The following is a 23,013-nucleotide window of genomic DNA, read 5'->3' as shown; positions in this document are numbered from 1 at the left end:
TGAGATTCAGCACACGCGTGAAGCCCATTGCTGTTCTGATTGGTGTGTTCGTCTAGTGAAGTTGCTGTTTGCTGATACAGTATGGGTCAAGACCAGGATCATTCACATGTTCCTTCAGACATAACAGCCCACTAAAGGATTCAGTATGAAAATGCAGCTTTTCTTTTTTTGTTTTTTTTTTGCTCTTTCCCTTTACATTTCTTCTTTTACAAATTTTCTTTCTTCTCCTTTTTGTCCTTTACTTTGTTATTCTTTTCCTTTTTCTTCATTTTTATTTTCAGCATGCATATGCTTTTTTACCTCTTGCAGACCCTGCTTTTATTATCTTTCAAATTTGCCATTTAACAAATAATACTTCCAGACTTATAAGGAAAAGCGATTGTCTTCTAGCCTCTCCATCCCTACCCCCAGTCCCTCAGCAACCAAATGCTCCATCTGGGTGAACCTTTGCTTCTGGTATTTAAAGTTGAGATGTTAACTTTTTCTTCCTAATATGGCAGTTGAGGATTTAACTCTTGTGTGCCTGCCACTCCTCTTCCTCCCGACGTAATTCTATCATAATCTTGGTTGCATCAACATTTATTTAGGATTTATAATACGTTGATGACGTAAATATTGTTCAGAGCAAAAGCACCTTTTTTTTCTTGTCTAACTTTTTACTTTCCCTGGAGTTAATAATGGCCTTCTTTGGCTGAGTTTTTCATGTACGCTAGCACTAAATCAGCACCAAATTTCTGATAGAAGTGTACATCTCTCAATATGGTAAAACTCATCCAGGAATTTACTGGTTCCATTGGCGTTCTTTCACCCTCCTCAAACTTTCCATCTTTCTCTCCCTGGGTATTCTGAGGCTCTCAAACTCTGACAGCTCTCATTTGGGATTTCCTTCATAATCATCTTGAGGCTTCTATTAGACTCTTTCCTGTTACGTATTCTGTTTTGGCTGCCATCTCTTACACCTTCTTTCGGAACACCACCTATAGCTGTGTCAAAGCAAAAATTGCACAGGACAAATTTAAACAGACAAGTAAGGCTTAATTCAAGGCTGTTGTAATAGAGGGGTGAGAGCAGAACTCTGAATGTAACTGAAATAAAGAGCTGGAAAGTTTTTAATTGGTGGGGTGGTGGGAAGCATAGGCCATCTGTGTTTGTTAATTGGCTTTATCTGAAGAAAAATAAACTCTCCATAACTTTATCAAAGCAGGTAGTTTTATACTCAGAGGAAGGTGCCTGCCTAAGTTAGGTTTCTACTCTGCCGGGGAAATGGGATAGAGGAGCATTATCTTCCTTGGTGATTACATTTCAAAGGGATGGCTCCCAGGTCCTAGAGCAAGATATGCCTGGGTTGTAAAACTGCCAAGAGTCTTTTGAAAAGATTTATATCTCAAAGAAGCAGAGACATAATTTACAATTACAAGTTTTCTGAAGTAAATTGTCTAAGAAAAAGAGCTCAGGGACCTAGAGGAAGGAAGAGGCTGGTCTAAATTTTACTGTCGCTGAGGGGAATGTTGTGGTCTTCCAGGTCAGTTGCCTTTGGCTAGTCTTTTGAAACTTTATTTAAATATCATGTGTCTCAGACTTGAATGACAGTTTGTTTTAATGTAGAAGTCTAGAATGAAAGTCATTTTTCCTCATAATTAAGAAGGCACTGCTCCATTGTCTTCTAGTTGTAATACCATTAAAAAGTTGGATGGTATTCTTATTTTAGATCCTTAATATATGTATGCTTTTTTTCTTTCTGTAAGATTATCTTCTTCTTTTTTGCTCCTATGATTCTGAAATTTCATTAAAAAGATGTTTCTGTGTGGGTCTCGTATAATATATTATGCTAGGTACCCTATGTGTCCTTTTTCAATGAAAAATTATATCTTTTATTTTAAGGAAATGTTCTTATATTATTTCTTTGATGATTTTCCCTCTATTTTTTGTCTTATGTCCATATTAGTTGAATGTTGAAACTTGTACATAATTGTTTTTTAATATCTTTTTTCTTTCTGTATTTTTATCTCCCTTTTGCTGTTGTTTTTCTGACATTCTGAAGTATAGCCCTAATTTTAGCTTCCATTCTTCTATAGTTTTGCTGTGGTGGTGGAGGTGGTGGTGGTTTCTTAAGTTTTGCTCCTTTTTTATAACTTCCAGGAGCCCTTTCTTGGTATCTGGATTTTCTTTTCTGATAGTGCCTTGTTTTGTCATATTTATGCAAATGTAATCTCTTAGCTCTCTGAAGATTAATAGACATTTTGAAGTGTTCCACTACTCCCTACATGGTCCCTTTTTCCTCCAAATTGATATATTTTTTTTTAAATCTATTTTTGTTTGCATGCTTGTTGCTTTTTCTTTTGTTTTGTTTGTCTCTTTCTTTCATATCAATGGCTTTCCTCTAGTGCCTGCTGATTATTATCTGCCATTTATATTTAAGTGTGAGGCACTAGGATGATTTTAAGCTCTTTGTTCACGGACAAGATTTGTTTCTACCAGGCCTCACTATAAGGTGATAACAGAGAGAATTAGCTGACCTATTGGGACTTCCTGTAAATGCAGAGATCTACAGATCTTTTCTTTTGGACTCTCCAATATTCTTCGTTGGGGCAGTGGGTTATAAGTGAATATAGACACCTTTACCTCAACTTGCTGTATTGAGTACTGAACCTCACCTCTACTCTCAACTTTGCCCTGAATTCCAGGTGCAGGGTCTCTCCAGATGCATAACGACCTGTTTTCCTTCATTGTTAGTAGAGATGTTTGTGTAGAGGCAAGTGCTGTAGTGTTTTGTAGGTCCGACTGCTTCTTTCAAACACTTTCATTCAGAGCTAGCAGTAGCTCAAATTCCTGAGCCTTTCCCAGGTCTCCTTCTTCTTGGTTCTCCTCTGTGGTCCAGTTGATATCATCTATACATTTTTGCCAAATCTGTTATGACTTGTCTGTCAGCTTGCTATCTTCCAAATTTGGTTGACATCTGTTTTTCACTCTTTTCTGCTGTTTGCTTTTTGCTGGTGGATATATATACATTTTAAAATTCTTAACTGTTTTTTGTAGACTTGAGAAAGAATTGTACATAAACATATGTATTCAGTCTATGATGTTTCAATCCAATGACACATTAATTTTATAACACACTCAGAAACATTGTGCATTTGTACTTTCATGTAATAATAGGTTGTCAATTGAGATATCTGCCAAATAGTCTTTATTTAGACTATGTTGATTTGTTTGGGGGTTATTTGGCTCAAAACAGCAGGATGTAACTATACAATTTTTTTTTTTTTTAATATTTAAAGTAGTGGAGAAATTAGAAAATTCCCATTGTGTATGTGTGTGTTTGGGGATGGGTAGGAGATTTGAAATATGAGAAAGAAAATAGGAGAAAAAGGATATAAGAGACTGGGACCAGAAAATAAGCATAGGTAGCATTTCTAAGTGCCTGAGAGAGAGAATACTTGAAAAAATTTCTTCTTTACAGTGATAAATATAAATGTGGTAGTTAATCCCAAAAGAAAACTTTGCGGATGAAGGGGAGGAATACCAGCCTCTACCCACTCTGGGTCCTTTCTGGCTGGGCTACAAATTAAATTGACACGAGACAGAATAGCAGGAGAAAATCAAACAAAGCTTTATAACATGTATACATGGGAGAGACCCAGGGAAACTGAGTATCTCAACAAGATGGTGGAAGTTCTCACCTTAAATACCACTTTCAGCTAAAGGCAAAGGAGGATATCGGGGGTAGGGGAGTCAGCTATGGGAGATTACCAGAAAGCACAGTAAACAAGAGTATGCAGATTTAAGTCTTGCCTTCACCTTCTGCACTGATAAGAATTTCTAGAGATAAGGTCATCCTCCCTTCTTCCTGGTACAGAGAGAGAGATACCTTTACAAATGGAGATTTCCCTTATAAATGTAAATGTCTCCTACAAAGGATAACTTTTACTTGGAATGGGCTTAGCAAGGACCCTCCCAGTCTATCCATACAGAGAGTTAAATTCTTTTAGGCAGTTAGTGGGGGAGGGGGAGGTCAAAGTTTCTTTCAGAGAAAATAATCAGGGTAAAGAGACATATTTTGAGGTGTTCAAATCTGATCCCCCACACAGATTTCCAAAAGTTTTGTAATATAGATAATGATATCTATATCTCTTTATTTCTCTCTATATAAAGTATATACTTAAGTATCATTATAAATTTCTACATATATATATAATTATATAAGATTTTTAAAGAAATGGCATATACTACCAAAAATTCTGCAATTATAGTTCACACATAACCTAAACAGCTGTAACATGAAGGCCCAATGTTATTGTACTTGAACTAGAATATTAAAAGCCATGGAAGAAATATTTAAAAAAGAAACATTGAGTATTCAGCAAGAAAAGAAATATTTTACATTCTTAAAAATAAAAATAATTAAAGGTGGTTCACTGGCAGAATGTCTGTAATTTGGGTTTATTTGCTTTTCAAACTGACTCTTACACTTTAGAAAATTTTTCCATCATGAAGAATACAGTACTAGGCTACAATTTGCAATATTTCATAAAATACTTACTAAATTTTATATAATTAGGATGTAAAATATATTTTTATTAAAATTTTATATAAGATTATACATACCTATATACATGTCTACTCTTCATGAGTTATTGAGAATATATATGTGACTCAATTATTGAATTAGTTAGGTTTCATAATCAATATTTTCTCATCTATGCAATTGCAAAAAACCAGAATACTTGGGAAATGAATTCAATGTGTCATATTCTCACATTAACACAATTGCATTAAGGTAAAACCAGAAATCATCTGGTAGATTCTATAACTGGCTGATATTTTCTTTGAATACTTCTTTTGTATCTCCCCTATCAGCACATTGTTTCACACATTTTCTCCAAAATAGAAATTTGCAGTGCCCTTTACATTTCTCATTATCCTCTTTCACATTATATAGTCTCTAATTTCAAATTATAGTGAAGTGAACAAAGTTGGACTACATATGAAGAGACAAGCTGAAACTAGAAGTCTAAATTAACTAGAAAATAGATCACCAGTTGTTAAAAATTAGTATTTTTACAATAAATCTGATAGCTATAGGGTATTGGTAGGAGAAACTTAAATTGTTGTGGTTTTATGGTTGAAATAGTTGGAATTCTAGTGAGTAAAAAAAAATGTAAGCCTATCATGAGAAAAAAATTTGTTACTCAAAAATCAATAACAACTCTCTTTGCAGATGTGGGGAGAGAGGGAGAATCTCCCTCTGCCCTTTTCCTTAAGGTTCTTATGGCTGGCCAAATAATCAACAAGACAGGTTAGCAGGAGAAAATAATACCAAGTTTAATAACATGTATACATGGGAGAAACTCAGAAATGAGCAACTCGTCCCTCTGTCTAAGCTGCTTGCTTAAGTATTGTAGCTAAAGGCGAGGAGCATGTTGGGGGTGGGTAGTGGTCTGGGACTTCAGAGGGCAAGAAGACAATTGTTTTCAGGGTCATCTACAGATAATGTGGTCAGGAATATAGAGTTTTTTGATAAAAGGGGTTTGGTGCCCCTCCCATTGTAACATCTATTTTACGTTATCATTACAGCCATCATGATAGAAGATCTGTTCCAGGAAGGAGCCACCAAGTCAAATTCTTTAGGCAGTTAGTGGGGGAGGTCAAATGTTCCTCAGAGAAAACAATCAAGGTAAAGAGATATATTTCTGGGTGGCCAAATCTTGATCTCCCACACAGATATATTAGTGTATATTCGCTGGATTAAGAGTCATATTAAGACAAGAATGCCCATTTAATAGTTATTACAATGTGAGCACTGCCACCAATTTGCATCATTTACTTCCACATCATTTTCAGATACTTGATATTAGTCCACTGTTTTGAATCTAGAGATTCAACATGAAGACAAAATTAGGTTTCTAGACATGAAATATCTGTAAATAAATTTTAAAATGCCCTTCTGTCTACCCTTCTGGTGATCATTCTGCTTTTATGTACAAGACCACGTACATCCTTCTGGTTTCTACTTTTGACTCTGGAAAAGGAGTTCACGAGGATGATGTCTTGCGGAAGCTCATCATTCACAGCATGCCTGGTGAAAGCTGATTGCACAGCATCATTTTCTCCACATATGGAGAGGGGGATACCGCACTTGTCACAGACTATTGAAAGTCGTCGGCTTTCATCAGTGGATCCTGACAACACGGAAAGAATGATTCACCTGAAGGAAGCAGAGGGCATAGCATTTCTAAAGTGATCTCTGAAGACTGATTATTTCTTGTCCTTGACATCCTGCCAAGGGCTAGATACATCGAATATTTGGGATGTAATGGAGCCAACAAATCACTAGTTGCCTAGAGTCTCCCTGGGTCTATGAGAGGATAGCATGCTTGACTTTAGTTCAGTTTTTATTACATGTTGTAAACTTTTGACTGCTCTGATATGCCTTGTCATTGACGTGGCAAGATTGGACTCTGACGGGGTGTCTGACCTGATTGAAATCAAGAATGTTCTATTGGATCTTATAGAAAATAATGAGAAGACTTCTGTTGTAGGAGCTTGGGCAATGGAATACATTTCATAATCATGTCATTGAAAAAACACAGAGACTTATTTATTTATTTATTTTTAGCTTTCTTTTCTTTTTTTTTTTTGTGAGGAAGATCAGCCCTGAGCTAACATCCATGCTAATCCTTCTCTTTTTGCTGAGGAAGACCGGCTCTGAGCTAATATCTATTGTCAATCCTCCTCCTTTTTTTTTCCCCCCAAAGCCCCAGTAGATAGTTGCACATCCTTCTAGTTGCTGTATGTGGGACGCGGCCTCAGTATGGCCGGAGAAGCGGTGTGTCGGTGCGCGCCCGGGATCCGAACCTGGGTCGCCAGTAGCGGAGCGCGCGCACTTAACCGCTAAGCCACGGGGCCAGCCCCGAGACTTATTTTAAGAGCATTTTAGTGGGAGTGAAGGGGCTTTCCCTGGCCTGCAAAAATTATAAACTTAATCATACGTTATAAAAATTCAAAAACTGTAAAGTCACAAGTTATACATTTTGCTTTTTAAAGGGCTAACTTCGCTGGTGAATATTTATCCCTCCAATACCCGCTGCTAGGTGGAGTCTTGATGTTGTTTTACTGCGGTTGATGTAAATGACTTCTCTAGTACTCAAGAGAAATCACAAAAGACTTGTTATCAAATGAAAGATAAACTCTTTGCTTTTGTTATTCTGGTATTCAAAGTGCTCACTTGATAATATTTGAAAATCTTTTATGACTGTTTCATGAAATGCAGTTTTGAACAATAGAATCTCCTCCATAAGAACACTATCAGTGATAGCAGTGGTTTACCCTGCGGGGAAAGGATTGTGGATCAAACTGTTTTTTCTTCTCCAAAGTTATTTCCTACTCATAAAAGCTAGCAAACAGGAAGATAAGGCTATTATTTTAGCCATAGTAAATCCTAATCAAAGTAGCAGAATCTGGTGGGAAGGAGTAGCTCCAAAGCGTGCTTCAGGTTGATTCTGTAATTTTTCAGTAGGATAGTGCCCACTTGTAGATTAAAAGATTCAGTCCATCACCGCCTGGCAAAGTTGATATTTTGAAGAAGTTAAGTAAACAACCACGTTCTTCCCTTGAGTTTAGGAATATTGCCAAAGCAAATAAACATAACTTTCATGCTAGTGGTTGAAAGAAATAATCACATTCTAAAAACTTCCATACAAAGAGTCCTTTAAATATAGGCAGAAAAAACTGTGGAGTATAAAATGTCATCATCTTCAAAACTCATTCTTTTCCTCATGCTTCTCTGCCCTGTATGTGAACAGTGTTAAAGAAAAAAACAGATCCTGACAGTAGTTAAAGTGGTAAAAACAGATTTTATTCAGGAACTATTGCAATAGGGAAATAGAGACCTCAGTATAGAAGTGGGCTCAATTCTGAATACAAGTACAAGTAGGGATTTATAGTCAAGGAATGGGGGAGGGAGGAGGTTAGTAGATGGAAAATTACTAAAGGGAAGACATCAAGGGTAAGGGAGTTCTTGCTAAACTGACTTAGCAAGATTCTTGCTGAAGGCAGGCCAGCCGTGGTCAGATATCACCTGGGGGATGCTGGGAGATGAGGAATTTGATCAGATATCAAGAGTGGTAGATTCTCTCTAAACTGACTTGAAAGTATTCTTGCGAAAACTAGGCTATGCAGGCCCAGCAAGGTTGGGGACAAGGTGAAGGCCTAGTCCAGAAGAGAGCTCAGAGGATCCTGAGTACAGTTTGGTCAAGGAGAGCATCTTTATCAACGGTAAAAGATTATTCTTCACTGGCACTAAGTTTATCATGTACATCAATCATGATTTTTTTCTTCTCTATTTTTCTTGTCATAAATTATTACCCCAACATTAATTAACACCCACCATAATTTTCTGTAACCTATGGGTATCTTTTATGAAAGTCTAGTACCATTTTGGAGAAAACTACATATTTATCTAAAGTATACATCTAATGTTTGAAGCATTTAAGAATTGACTGCAAGTTTTTGAAGTTGTGATTCAGAGTCAGGCTTTAGAGTCAAAATTTTCAATGTTGGCCCTATTATTTGTTAACTGTATAAACTTGGACAAGTTACTCACTTAATTATCCTCTACACCTAAGTCCCTAAATATCTAACATGGAGATCATCATAATATCTATCTTATAAGAATGTTGTAGAATGACATAAAATTAGATATGTCAAGTCCTTAGTACAGTAGTATCTCACCATATAACAACTTAATTAGTGTTAGCAATATTCAAAACAAAGGTGAGGAGATTTATTTAAATAATTCTATTTAATTGGAAAAGAAGAAAGGAAACAAGGTTTCTAGAATTGAATAAAACTCTTTAAAATTCTGTACTCCAGATGTTGTCATTGCAGAGTGCCCTCTCTGTCAATTGTGGTTTTAAATCTGTTACTTATACTTGTGCAGCTCCTTGACGTGATAAATTATTCAAAAATATACAATGTCTACACTTTAGATTTGGGGGAGATGAGGAAAAAGGGTATCTGAATTTAAAAGAAAAAAATCAACCTTGGTCCAGAAATAATGTTTAGGACAATGATTATAAGTATTTATGGAAACAAAGGAAGCAAAACATACACAGATATAAAAGATCTATTAGCTTAACTAGTAATCTACTTGTTTTTGCTAAACACAAATAAGTGTGTATACAAGTGTGTCCATGCATGCGTGTGTCTTTTAGAGACTTGATTCTAATTTTAATTTACCCAGGAAATTGAATTTTCTTGTTTCCCTTGGGAGGCAGTTTGCTGCATAGTCTTGAATATTTCATTCAGAGATGTTCATCCATCTCATTCAAAAAACTTCACCTATATTCAGCTTCACTTTCCATATTCTCAAATTTGATTTGGCCCATCTTTTTCTATTTATAATCTACTGCCATGCTCTAAAATGCATTATTCTGAATAGGCAACCAGGCCTTATAATACTACAGTATTATATAATTAGAAGATGAAAGTCATGTTAATTTACTACAGACTTATCAACAGTGACCCATGCTACTTTATTTTTCTAATTTGATGAAAAGATGCTAAAAACATGCTGTCATTTTTCTGAATCATGTTTACCCAAAGTTCTGATTCAATCTTAGAGTGTTTGTTGTTCAAATCGGAAATTATGTGAGCAATGCCCAAAGGATCTTTGGCACTCTTTAACACACAATCACAAGCCAAGCACTGCTAAAATAAACCCTAACTTTTATCATAAACAAATGAATTTGAATTTTTAAAAAGTTTTACTAGCACTTACTCCGTGTAAGGCAGAGTATCGTATTATCACCACTTCACGCTGTTCCACGTGTTAGAAACTGACTGCAGTTCTTATTGAAAAAACCAGACTTGGTAGACATTGATGTGGGAATGCAGAGTAGATTCCAGTACAATGACCAACGGGGCTTTCATGGGGCTCTCCCTTGGAATTCCTACAGCACAAATGTCACCTAGTTGTAGGGGAAATGGAAATAAGACGGCTTTTCCAGCTTAGAGAAGGAGCACATTTTTATTTTATTTTTATTATTTATTTATTTATTTTTTTTTTGTGAGGAAGATCAGCCCTGTGCTAACATCTGCCAACCCTCCTCTTTTTTTGCTGAGGAAGACTGGCCCTAGGCTAACATCCGTGCCCGTCTTCCACTACTTTATATGGGACGCCGCCACAGCATGGCTTGACAAGAGGTGCATCGGTGCGCGCCTGGGATCCGAACTGGCGAACCCCGGGCCGCCGCAGCAGAGTGCGCACACTTAACTGCTTGTGCCACCGGGCCGGCCCCATGGAGCACTTTTTTAGACCGTTTAGTGATGACCTTTTTCCAGTGTAGCATGATCCATCGGTGAGTAATTCCATAGCAAATTGACATTTAAAAAAATTCCCATTATATTGACTTTGCTGATTCTATTGTTGTGTGTTACAAGAATATTCTTAAAATTTGGTAGAGAAAGGAGGATGGGCACAGAGGAAAAAAAATGGAATCCATTCAGAATACACGGTAGTATTGGAAAATTCTTAGCTTTATTTTCTACTTTTATTGAAGAGCACATTGAGAACAAAAAGTGAAGTGACTCATGCAGAGTCATACATAATACATTCTCAATCAATCCCTTTTTACATTGCAAACTCATACCAAGTGTGTTTTTCATTTCCTTCCATCTTGTGCTATCACGTCTTCCCACCAGATTGGGATGATGTGGAAGTCTTTATCTTCAGCTCTGATGGCCTCCATAGCTGTAAACCTGTTGATCTAATAATCTATATATATTCATTTCTTCACTAAAATATTTTAAATGCACTACAAAATTTGCATTTTGTCTTTCACATTTTTAATTTATCATCTTTTTTGCCAGCTGTGATCTTCTACCTTATCCTGCCATCTTTGGTGATGTCAACATTTACTCCCATCCTTTGGGAGTCATCTTTTAATCTCTCTCCTTCTTCACCTTGACTTCTAAGGAATGAATGAATGGCGGCATGATCTTCTGTTTATTTGTCTCCCACGGTACACTGTATGTTCTTTGGGGAAACAGGCTTAGTCTTATTCGTCTTTGAGTACCCAGGGTTTGCTAAACTTTCTTGCACACAATAAACAAGGCACTAATGGGTACGAAGCAATGGATGGAACGACGGTCTTTTGTTTGTTTGTTTTTGATGCAGTAGCACTTATATCCTACTTTCCAAGCAAAAAAAATCAAGCACATAGTATGAGGTAACCAAGTCCTGCCTTAGTTCAGACCCTCTTCACTTCTCTTCTGGTTCTCCTCTGGGCAGTGCAACCGTTTCTTAACGCATTTTTCTCATGCTCATTGTGCCCACTTTTCACTTGTCCTCATGTGGAGATCTGCATCTCTGGGTAAACATTATTCAGTTATCATTTAAATGATTTACAACCCAACTTCTTCCTTAATTTAACACACTCATTGATATTTCCATAGCTTTTTTTTTTCTTTCTTTCTTTTTTTTCTGAGGAAGATTAGCCCTGAGCTAACACCTGTGCCAATCTTCCTTTACTTTATATGTGGGTCACCGCCACTGTGGTATAGGTCCGTGCCTGGGATGTAAACCTGTGAACCCAGGCTGCCAAAGCAAAACGCACCAAACTTAACCACTAACCATGGGGCCAGTGCCCAATATTTCCATAGCTTTTAATCCTCAGACCAGGTCTTAAAGAAAAATAATCCTCCTTATATTCGCTCATCCAAACATGTGCCAGCCTCAAAGAGTTATATGTCATGGTGTCCGGTCTTCAGGAGATCCATATAGTTACCTTTTTTTTCATGAGGAGATCAGCCCTGTGCTAACATCTGCCAATCCTCCTCGTTTTTTTGCTGAGGAGGACTGGCCCTGGGCTAACATCAGTGCCCATCTTCCTCCACTTTATATGGGACGCTGCCACAACATGGCTTGCCAAGCAGTGCCTCGGTGCGTGCCAGGATCCGAACCGGCCAACCCCAAGCTGCTGCAGCGGAGTGCGCGCACTTAACCGCTTGCACCACTGGCCAGCCCTTGGTTACCTTTTTTGGAAAACATGTCCTACTCTAGAGTAAAAACTCATGAAGAGCTTACCTCCACACATTTATATCCTAAATGATATTTTTAAACTTTCTCCTCCCCAGATATCCATGCCATACTGTCTAATTCATTGAAATAGTGTCTGTTCATGGCAAACAATCCTCCAGCCATTGTAGGTAACTTTATTGGTACAGTAGCTCCTTCTGGTCCTCCTCATTCGGAAAGGGGAACAAGATCCCATTTGAAGTGCAGCCCCCAGCTGAATCCTTCCTGTGCCACAAGGGATGAGCTGTAGGTGTGTCCATACTGATGATATCAATCACCCGGCAGACCCAGACCGTGGTCTGCTGGTCCTCCTGGATGGCAGCCAGCAAGGACACATTCACTTCCCAGTGGCTGTACATGAACACCAGGACTTCTCCTGTAGTGTGGGCTGCTCTAATCATTCTTCCTCAAATCAATCCCTCACTCTTTGTATTTCTTATTACTTTAATTTTTCTGGGGAGGTATTTTTGCTCTTTTTTTTTTTTTTTTTTGCGAGGAAGATCAGCCCTGAGCTAACATCCATGCCAATCCTCCTCTTTTTGCTGAGCAAGACTGGCCCTGGGCTAACATCTGTGCCTGTCTTCCTCTACTTGATGTGGAACGCCACCACAGCGTGGGCTGACAAGCAATGCATTGGTGTGTGCCCGGGATCCAAACCCGGGCCGCCAGCAGCAGAGCGCGCACACTTAACCGCTACGCCACAGGGCAAGCCCGAGGTATTTTTGGACATATTTATCTAGGTCTCCTTTCAAATCATCAAAGTCGTCATCATCCATGAAGATGATTTCATGAAGACGATGATCTGGTGTGCAGTCTACGACTCTGTGCATTGTCCTGAGCAAGGTAGAAAAAGAGTCATTGCAAAAGCAAATAACAACACTAGTGACTAGCTGATCAGTCAGCTAAGACTTTTCTTTAAATGCTGCATTCCTTGTGTCTGGCAAATCTCAATGTCAGCCCAAGTGGTTACTAATAAGCATATCAAAGGCATGTTTCTGATAGCCCAGGTCCCTCATTTCCGATCCCTTTCATTAAAAATCATACCCAATTCAGAAGGGAATTTCACATTGCCTTTTTCTGGATCTTCAATATGATTATCACATCGCAATTTTGTTTGCTTTGAACTGTGACTCTAATACTAGACTTGGAGCTTGAGTGAAACAGGGCTAAAATTTTGGGGGAATTGTCCACGGGGCCCAGACCCCTTGATGGGCACATTCTAAAGTATTTGAGTCATTTCACTGAAATTGAAATAAACAAAAAAAGCGAAGTCGTCCAGGTCACAGATGTAAAAAGGCACCCGTAATAGAAATACCGAACTGTGACACTTCCCGTTATAGACCTAGCATAGCTGAAAGGCCATTTTCAGTTTCCTGGAGCAGAAGCTCCTGGAGCCAGAAACTGGCGCTGGAGGCTGAGGGATTAACGTGAGAGGAAGAAACATGGACGACGCGGTCTTGGGGTCCTCACATTTCTGTGATCTTTACCTCCAGGAACCGCATCAGGTCCTCGCGGGGAAGATCCCGGAAAGATTCCCTCGTGACTCCCAGCACCGGCAGGCAGCCCAGGATCGCCACCTTCTGGGACTCGGGCCATACCATCCTCCCTCCCCACCCCCCTGGCTTCCCAGCCGCTGTAGGCACAGCCGTGGGAGCTGCCCGTGGGGAAACGCAGGCATCCACAGCGGCGCGAAGGCCGCCGCTGGTGCACCCTGGCCCTGAAGCCTTGCACCTCTGCCCTCCATCTATTTTTTTTTCCCCCCCGAAAGATTAGCAGACAGACTCTTAAACAGAGTTAAGAGCATGTCTCGGGAAATAGCAAGGAAGAAGTTGAAAGGATTCCATGCCTCTCTTGATTCCTTTTTGAAGTGAACCAAGGAATATTTGAAATAGGAAAGATAGGGCCAAGCTCTAAGTGAAAGCAAGAAGGAGGGACAGGAGAAGAAGAAGGAAACATAACAGTGCTCGACTGGTAACTGGTCGTCATTTTTTTTTTAGTAGCTGAAAATTTTCCTTTTGCAAGATTTTGTACAGTTTGGTTTCTGTCTTCTGGCGTGGAGAATGGTGTTTGCCTTGGGGGCAAACAGCTCCTTTGATGTCCGTAACTGCATTAATATATCTTTTCTTACATAGAAGTAAGGCATTTTGTCTAAGCATGTGGCACACTGACTAGCAAACAGAGGATGCTACATAAACAATTTGTTGAATTAAATTGAAGAGTAAGCTTTTGGTTTATTTGGAGATTCCTTTGGGATTTTATTTGTGTTGGCCAAATAAAGTAATAATTGCAAAATGTAAAAAATAATATTATCTACCTCAGAGTTGTTGGGAGGACAAAGAAGCTCATATCTGGCGTGATTTAGTTTATCCTTGGCATACAGTAAGATCTCTTGTTGAGCTATTATCAGTAATGAATGCACATGGTATTTGTGCATATATGTGTGCATTTAGGTTTCTATATGTGTATATTCGTATGTGTGTGTATATTTTCAAATACTACAATATAATGATTATTATACATCTCTAAATTCACTTAAAATGATTCCTTACTTTATTTTTGAAATTTAAATTAATATATTTTTAAGACAGTGTGCACTATTATTGCATACTGTACTTTTAAGGAATTTTTAAAGAGCTATTCTAATCTTTATAGCTCTCAATATTTTAAAATCTATCTTTAAAATGTGGGATTATCCTCTTGAGTCTATGAAAAAAATCTCAGTTTCCAAAAATGAAAGAATGTGTGTCATTTCTATCTAGAGCACTAGCACATATGAATTTTACAGGAATGGGAAAGATTAACCAGGAACTCGATACGATGTAAAGGCATCTGAGAAGCAGTAGGAGATGATACTTGACCTTTTGAGGCTTCTCTGGGGATTGAAGTTAAAGCAACTCCAGGTGGTCTTCAGAATCACTTGACATTTCCCGAAAGTGATGGGCCAAACAAGAAAAAGCCAGAGAAAGTCAGAGTTACAACAAAGTTCCATTTCGCCAATTTATTGAATATATTTATTTAAAATCTCTTTGGCTCTACAGTTAGTATATCTAAAATGTCTGTCCATACTCATCGCAGCAACCAACATGGTACTTACATTTATCAAAGTTGATCCTCAGGTCTTTTTCTTTGTAATAGCCATCCCCTTAGGGCCCTCCATCAATTCCAGAGTTTCAGCAACTGCATCTGTGTTGATTACCTACATCCATGTTGCCAGCCCCAGTATTTTTACTGAGATCAAGACCCATATTTTTCACACCTGCTTCCTATCTCCATTTGGATAGCCTACCTGTACCCAAGACTCAGGTCCTCCATTTTTCAAGATGAATTAGCATCTGCAATTTGATGTGCCCTGTACTCAACACTGTGGATACAAAGATGAAAAAACAATTGAACCTCTTCCTAGAGAAGCTTGTGTCTAAACCACAGGTCAATGCACTTTTTTTTCTTTTCTGAAGAAAGACCAAATAAACCCAATTCACAATAGACGCTAGAAAGGCTTTCCCAATACACAGTGGCAGTAAACTGCTTCTCCTACTTTGTACTCATTTCTCACCATACACATGCTCCCATTATACCACTTACCAGGTTTCATTATTTTTGTTTCTTTATACCAGGGGTCAGAAACTACAGACAGCAGGACAAATCCAGCAGTGGACTGAATCTCGAAGGATAAATAGATTACAAGTCGTTAAGAAACATGATTTTTATTTACTTCCAAAAAAGCTCCTTCTCTAAATTTAAATTTGCCATTCCTAATAAAGGATACCACCACCCTCTGAGATTGTCAGACTGGAAACATTGGATTCTCTCTTACACTGCTACTTACTTGAATAGGTTAGTTGCCACATCATGTAGACAGGGGCTAGTCTAGGCTTTGTACAATCAGTAATTTATATGATATGGAGGTTTTATTTAAGTAAAGAATTCCAAATTATTCACACATAATTCAACCTTCAGAATCTTCAGGCCTTAGAGGAGGCTGTACAAGCGAAGGTCTCTGACACATGAGCTTTATGGTCAATCCTGTGTCCACATGCTCTTTTCTATTTCCACTTCCTCCCTGTCTAGTTCAGACCTTCATTATGCTTCACTTGGATGTCTGCTGTAGCCTCTTATATTGGTCTTTTAGGACTGCCATAACAAATTACCACAAATTGGATGGCTTAAAACAGAACTTATTCTCTATTAGTTCAGCGGACGGAAGCTTGAAATCAAGGTATCAGCAGGGTTGGTTCCTTCTGGAGGATCTGAGGGAGAAACCATCCCATGCTCCTCCTCTCCCAGCCTCCAGAGGTTGCAGGCAATCCTTCGCATTCCTTGGCTTGTAGATACGTTACTTCAATTTGCCTGCATCTTCACATCACCTTCTCTGTGTTTCTCTGTGTCTTCTTTTCTTGTAAGGACTCTGGTCATAGCATTTAGGGCCTACCCTAAATCCAAGATGATTTCATTTTGAGATCCTTGACTAATAATATCTTCTAAATAAGGTCACATTTTGAGGTTCTGGGTGGACATGACTTTTTTGTGAGACGCCATTCAACCCACTACATTTCTCAAACTCATTTTCCAGGTTGGTAGGCCCTCCCTCTCTCGTTGCCAGAATCTCTTTCTTATGCATAGTTCCAGTCTTGTTACTTCCTTGCTCAACAATATTCATAATTTACAGAAACTCCTGAAATAGGTCATAAACACCTTATCTTGGTATTTAATGTTGCTCCATCATTTCAAGAGCCATGCTTTCTTTCCAGGTGTTTTCTTCTACCACTCTAAACTCTAGCTAAACTGGCTTACTTCATTTCTTAAAACAAACCTTATTCTTTCCTGCCCCTATGTCTTCCTTTAAACTAGAATGCAATTCCCATCGTATCACTCCTAATGAAAAATATCTATTAATTCTTAAGCCCCCAAACACAAACAAGTTAACTAACAAATTAATTAACTATCCTCCATCAGGAAAATTTGTTGCCCCCCTCAAATGCATATAGGATGTTATTTCTCCCTTCTTTGTATAATAACAGAACAACAACAATTCACTTTCTTTTGCGTAGATCTTTATTGCTTTTAGAGCACACAGATCTTATTGATTCTCATTCACTCTAAATATTATTGATGCAATTTGTATACTTGCCTAGTTTGCCTTAAGTTTGGAGTTAGGTGGGCACAAGGCCTCTCTCTGGGTCATTTTATAATCCCTGCATGATTAGTGTAGGGTCTTAGGAGCAATGTAACACCACTGTACAGAAATTATTGTTCTGTGAGGGATCTTGCTAAACTGGTGACACGGAACCTTAGGCTTATGGGCATCATTGTTGGTAGAGATGTGCCTCCTTCAGGATTCTGTTTAGAATGATACTCCAAGGTCATTTTTAAAATCTCAGGATATTATAAAGACAATAAAATACTTAGTGACAATAACACAATTCACACTGTATAGCTAAGACTAAATAGAGTTTGTTACATGGGATTATGGTAGATCCTCATGTTAGCGCCTCTGAGTCAGCTAATATTGGCGTAGCCAAAGGTTAGCATAAGAGAAGCCATCTTATAGAAAAAAAGCCATGTTAGAACTATATATGAACCTGACTCACCAGTTCTTATGATAAAATGTTTTAGTTTATACATACCTGAGTAACTAAGTACCTGCCTCTGGGAAATATGCATGCTCTGCTAGTTTCATGACCCTGGCTTGCACATAAACCTCCCTGTTGCATTAAGGTGATAACTTTGTTCTTTAAGTTTCCTCTGGCATGTAATGACCTCCAGGAAGGAAACCCTATGCTGGTATCCATCACTGATGACAGAAAAAGAGAGGATATGGTGTTTCAAGGTCTGCTACACCAGATGGTCAACATTCCAAGACCCCCTCTTTTTAGCCCATTTGCCTTATATAACTGCCTCGAGATTTTGTAGTTTTAAGATGATTCTTTTGGACACTAGTCCTCCATCTTCCAGCTTGCTGGCAAGCTGAAATAAAACTCTTCCTCTCCTACTACCTTGCCTCTTGACTATTGGCTTGTCTTGCGGCAAGCAAATGACCCCACTTTGGGGGTAACACACAGAATTCTTCCTGAGGCTTTATCTCCTGCGCCCCCGTGCAATGACATGTCCTCTTTAAGGGAATAGAAATTACTATTAAGTTGGGGTGATTGTTCTAATTAAAGTCATGACATTCTTCCTCATAGGATACAGGCACTGAAGAAAAATAAATAATGCATACAAATACCTTGCTCAAATATTTATCTCTCTAATTTTCTTGGGGGGATGTGTCCCTCAGTAAGAAAGAATTTTGCCTGAGAATGGTTAATAGAATTAGTTCATTGGTTGAAGTCATGGTAGAGTTAAGTGGTGGCCATAATTTCTCCCTGAGATACAGAATAAAAGCAGATAAGGCACCCTCTCCATTTTGCTAGAGAAGTGGTCTAGATAGTCTCTGCCACAGCTTTGATGCTCTCTCTGTTGTCAGCTCCTAATTACAAAGGAACGGTGCAAGGTTGGGGCCTCAGGATTCTGCAACAAGTGAAATATCCTCCTGTCATATAGGGCGATGTCATACAGTACAGATTTTATTTAAATATATTCTGTCTGTTGAAATTGAAAGAAAATAAAAGGGCAAATACAATCGTTTTGACAAGTATATGTCTCTTAGTATCCTGGAATATTCCTTTCATTATAATTAAAAGATTCAAAGTATAGCTTCGCCCAGAAACTAGAGATACCCTAATGTTGCCCTAAGAAACAAACACAAACAAACAGTTAACATGAACATGAATTAATGTGTATAAGCATATTACTTTCATGTTGGAAAATTGAAACTTCCATCCTTCACTCCTCGATGAAAAAAGAAACATATGAATAAAATAAAAGCATTTTGGGCATAATGCCACTTGCTATCTTTTCTATAAGAAAGTTTAAAATGTAACCTAGAGTAAGGAGAAGGCAAATGTGCCCTAAGACTAAGTTTATTTTGTAGGAAATGAGTCAGGGTTTGAAAATAAAAGGTAAAGAAATTTCTCATATAGACCAGATGTATACCTTCAAAAAACATGGTATTGCTTTGCTGTGGCAAAGATGTTTGATTGATTTCAGATATTTTAGGAGAGAACCAACTACAGCCCAGAAAGTAGACATGTCCTCATTCATCTACACTGTTTTCCTTACCAAAAGTCATGATTTCTTTTCTTTTCCCTCAAATCTACAAGACTTGATGATTTTTACCTGAACACTTCTGTGAAGAAACTATAAATTGAATCACACAAAATTGGTTGAACAGAAACAATTTCATTGGGTTCTATCTAATATTTGCTTTCATCAGAGTGAAGTGCAATTGTCATTGGAGAATAATAGGTGAGGTGGTATATAAAACAGGGAAGGGACAAAGGTACCCTACACCTCCTGTCTCCCATGGCCATCTGAGAGGCATTTGTTGTTCCCTCACTATGAGCCACAGAGGCCAACTAGGCTAGAACAACAGGTTGATCCCTCTGGAATGTTTTCTATACCTTAGAAGTACTAGAGGTGTAGCACGAGGGACAGAAAAGCAAGATCCTGTCATACACATCATATTTTCTGATCTCATGAAGAATCTTTGAACTTTAATGCAGTATCCAAAGACCCCTCACCGTATATGAGCCAGGCCCCAGAACCTATATATGAGCCAGAATGTAGCTCTGCCCCCTCCCCCAACCCCACTCTGTGATTTATGGCCACTAAACTGATAGAAAAATGGGGCCAAGAAGCAAAACCGACGCTCTGAATTGAATGTCAGTCACTGAAGGAGATGGATGTGATGCAGGCAGATATGACAGCAGCCCTAGAATTGCTGAGAAAGTGGAAACACCTGGATGTTTCACTGGGAAACTGTGCTGTTCAAATATATAATGCCAGTTCAGAGGTCTCTTCAGATGTCCTCAAGAGATATCAGCAAGACTACGCCATGGAGAATACTTGTCCTAGACTAAGTACTAAAAAATGTTAGAGCCATATTTCTGCTTGAGGGAGAAGAGGCAGCTCCATATCTGACATGGAGAGTTAGGACTCTGGATACAGATGTCCGGCTTGAGGTCCTGGGCTATTGACCAGATCTGAGGTCCCGGGTGGGTAATGAGGCAGACAATGCAGTCTGTTATTGATGGCACTTTATTCTGGAAATGTTCAGTATACTTTGAGGTAGGTATGTCTAACTGTTATCACTAAGAAGCCTTTTCTTTTGTCTTCTCAGGTTTTATTGAACCTCTTCAGTCAGTTCCATGCAGATCTACAATAGAATGAAAGACCCTTCATTTTAGAGAATTCATTAATAATTAAAATTCTCAGTCTGTGATTTCTCCAAGATTCTCCATTGTGTCAGCAAACCTGGGCAATGTTCAGGATCTACTCACTCAACATCTGTAAATGGCAGATTTAGACCAGACCACTAGTCATAGTTCCCATTTTACACAATCTTTTATGCAATCAAGAAGATATAATAGGGGCTGGCCCGGTGGCGTAGCGGTTAAGTGCGCACTCTCTGCTGCAGTGGCCTGGGGTTTGGATCCCTGGCGCGCACCAACGCACCACTTGTCAAGGTATGCTGTGGTGCCATCCCATATAAAGTAGAGGAAGATGGGCACGGATGTTAGCCCAGGGCCAGTCTTCCTCAGCAAAAAGAGGAGGATTGGCGGATGTTAGCTCAGGACTGATCTTCCTCACAAACAAACAAAACAAAGAAGATATAATAAATGAGCTTTAAATGACCCTATGGAAATATATTATTTAATTACACCTTGATTATAAAAAAAGAAGCACTATTATATTTGTATTCTCTTGATTTTTTCCCTACGTCATATCAGTGAGAGGATTATATACCATTATTCCACTTTGGTTTTGGTGAGAAAGATAAACTTTCCTAAGGAAAGTCCAACATGAAAAGTTCTCACTAGAAATTAATCAATATTAGACACATACACATACCCTGTTGCCATCCTTGTGTCTCCCATTCCTCATTCCCATGGCTGCATTACAACTAAGGATTATCATTATTTAACATTTGATAATTACCATGTCATAAGTACCTATCTAATTGAATTAAGTAATTTCTGTTTGTTTATATCAACAGTAGAAACATAGTCAAATAAATACCAAACCGAAGTTTTGATGAAACCCACCACTGACTTCACCTAGTGAGGAAGTGTGTATATCATTTCATGGACATAGTGATGAAAATATTGATTTGAAAATGGCCTCATATGATACATTTTAATAAAATTATAATTAGATTCTACTTATTGATACAGTTCTCATTTCTCACAAGATGTAATAGAAGACATTTGTAGGGGAGCAGAATTTGCTACCCCAAAATGTGTCTCTTTGGCTTGATTATTTTTAAGAACATAAGACTCAAGAAGAAATTTTGACATTCTCCCTAAATGCCTAAAAGAATTTAAGATAGAAGGCCTGTTCCAGGAAGGAGCTATCACCATAGATAACTATAGTGTAATATGAATTATGTGTGGTAGACAGGGAGGTAGCTAGCAAGGCCCATTCGATCAAAATCCTCTACAAAAGTCCCACTGTCTCTGCAAGTCACAGCAAACATTTGTTTACCAAACATTTGCTTTTCCCTCTCCCTGTGAATTGCCTTCCTCCCTTTTGAAATCCCAAACCACTACCCCCAACATCCTGTTTCATCTTTTGCTGAAGATGATATTTAAGGTAGTGGCTTCAGCCATTTTGGTGAGTTACTCAGTTTTCCTGGGTTTCTCTCATGTATACTTGTTCTTAAACTTTGATTTTCTCCTGTTCTTCTGTCTCATGTCAATTTAATTGTTAGATCAGCCAGGAGAACCTAGCAGGGTAGGGGAAAATTTCTTCCTCTCCTACACATTTAATGACCTCCTTGAAATATTTCATTGAATCATACCCTGAAAATCCTTTTAAATCATCACTAACTATGTTTATTTCTTTATTTACAACTAATCCAACTATAGTGACAGGTTCAGAAAGAAAATCATGATGATGAGGATAAATAGGGTTTCTATCTGTCTCCGCAAATTTCTTGATGCTATAGATTAGATATTCCACTTCTATACAAATTCTTCCTTATCTATAGACAAGGCCTTGAAAAGACTGAAGTAAATTTATTTCAGATAGGAGACATTTGGGTCTATTATATTTTTCCTGGTTGATTGCTACACATACTCATTTTAAAGAGTATCTATTTTTTTTCCTGAGGAAGATTCACCCTGAGCTACCATCTGTTGCCAGTCTTCCTCTTTTTTTTTCTTTGCTTGAGGAAGGTTAGCCCCGAGCTAACATCTGTGTCAATCTTTCTCTATTTTGGGTGTGGGTCACTGCCTCAGCATGCCTGATGAGTGGTGTAGGTCCATGCCAGGGATCCAAACCCACGAACCTGGGCTGCCAAAGCGGAGTGCACCAAACTTAACCACTATGCCACAGGGCTGGCCCCCATATATCTATTTATTTTAAACCATATTGTGTTGGGGAAACATAATTAAAAATAAAATCTTCTCCTAACCCAGAAATCCTCTTCACAAAGGTAGTATAGGAAGAAAGAAAACACTTTTATTATTGAGTAAGCATTAAATCAGAATGTGATATGCATCACAGGCAGTCTGCCAAGAGATTGCAAAGATGGAAACAATGCCCATTCCCTTATATAGACAAGCAGATACAATTCATTTCAGACATGTTTTCAAGATAAACAATAACTAGTCCTCAAGTAAGAGGACTTGAAGGCACCATTTGTCACATATGTACATCTAACTTGCCTGGTAATTGGGGTGACCATCTGTGTTAGCTAATTGGCTAGTAGAGGAAAAACAAACTTCTCAAATATTCATAACAGGAGGTAGTTTTCCAATTTGGAGCAAGGCACTCACTGCAGTTAAACTCCTACCCTCCCACAGAAGCTGGGAAATAGTGATGTAATCTCCCTTGAG

The 23,013-nt window shown here is 38.4% G+C and overlaps 1 pseudogene; it reads right to left on the bottom strand.

Annotated features, from left to right (window-relative positions):
- Positions 1 to 11,348: 11,348 nt before the first annotated feature.
- Positions 11,349 to 13,118, bottom strand: LOC101401601 (polypeptide N-acetylgalactosaminyltransferase 11-like; annotated as a pseudogene).
- Positions 13,119 to 23,013: the final 9,895 nt, after the last annotated feature.

Source organism: Ceratotherium simum, chromosome 10, assembly GCF_057802395.1.
Source record: "Ceratotherium simum simum isolate JZ-2026a chromosome 10, ASM5780239v1, whole genome shotgun sequence".
Taxonomy (NCBI): domain Eukaryota; kingdom Metazoa; phylum Chordata; class Mammalia; order Perissodactyla; family Rhinocerotidae; genus Ceratotherium; species Ceratotherium simum.
This window is presented reverse-complemented; position numbering and strand designations above follow the sequence as displayed.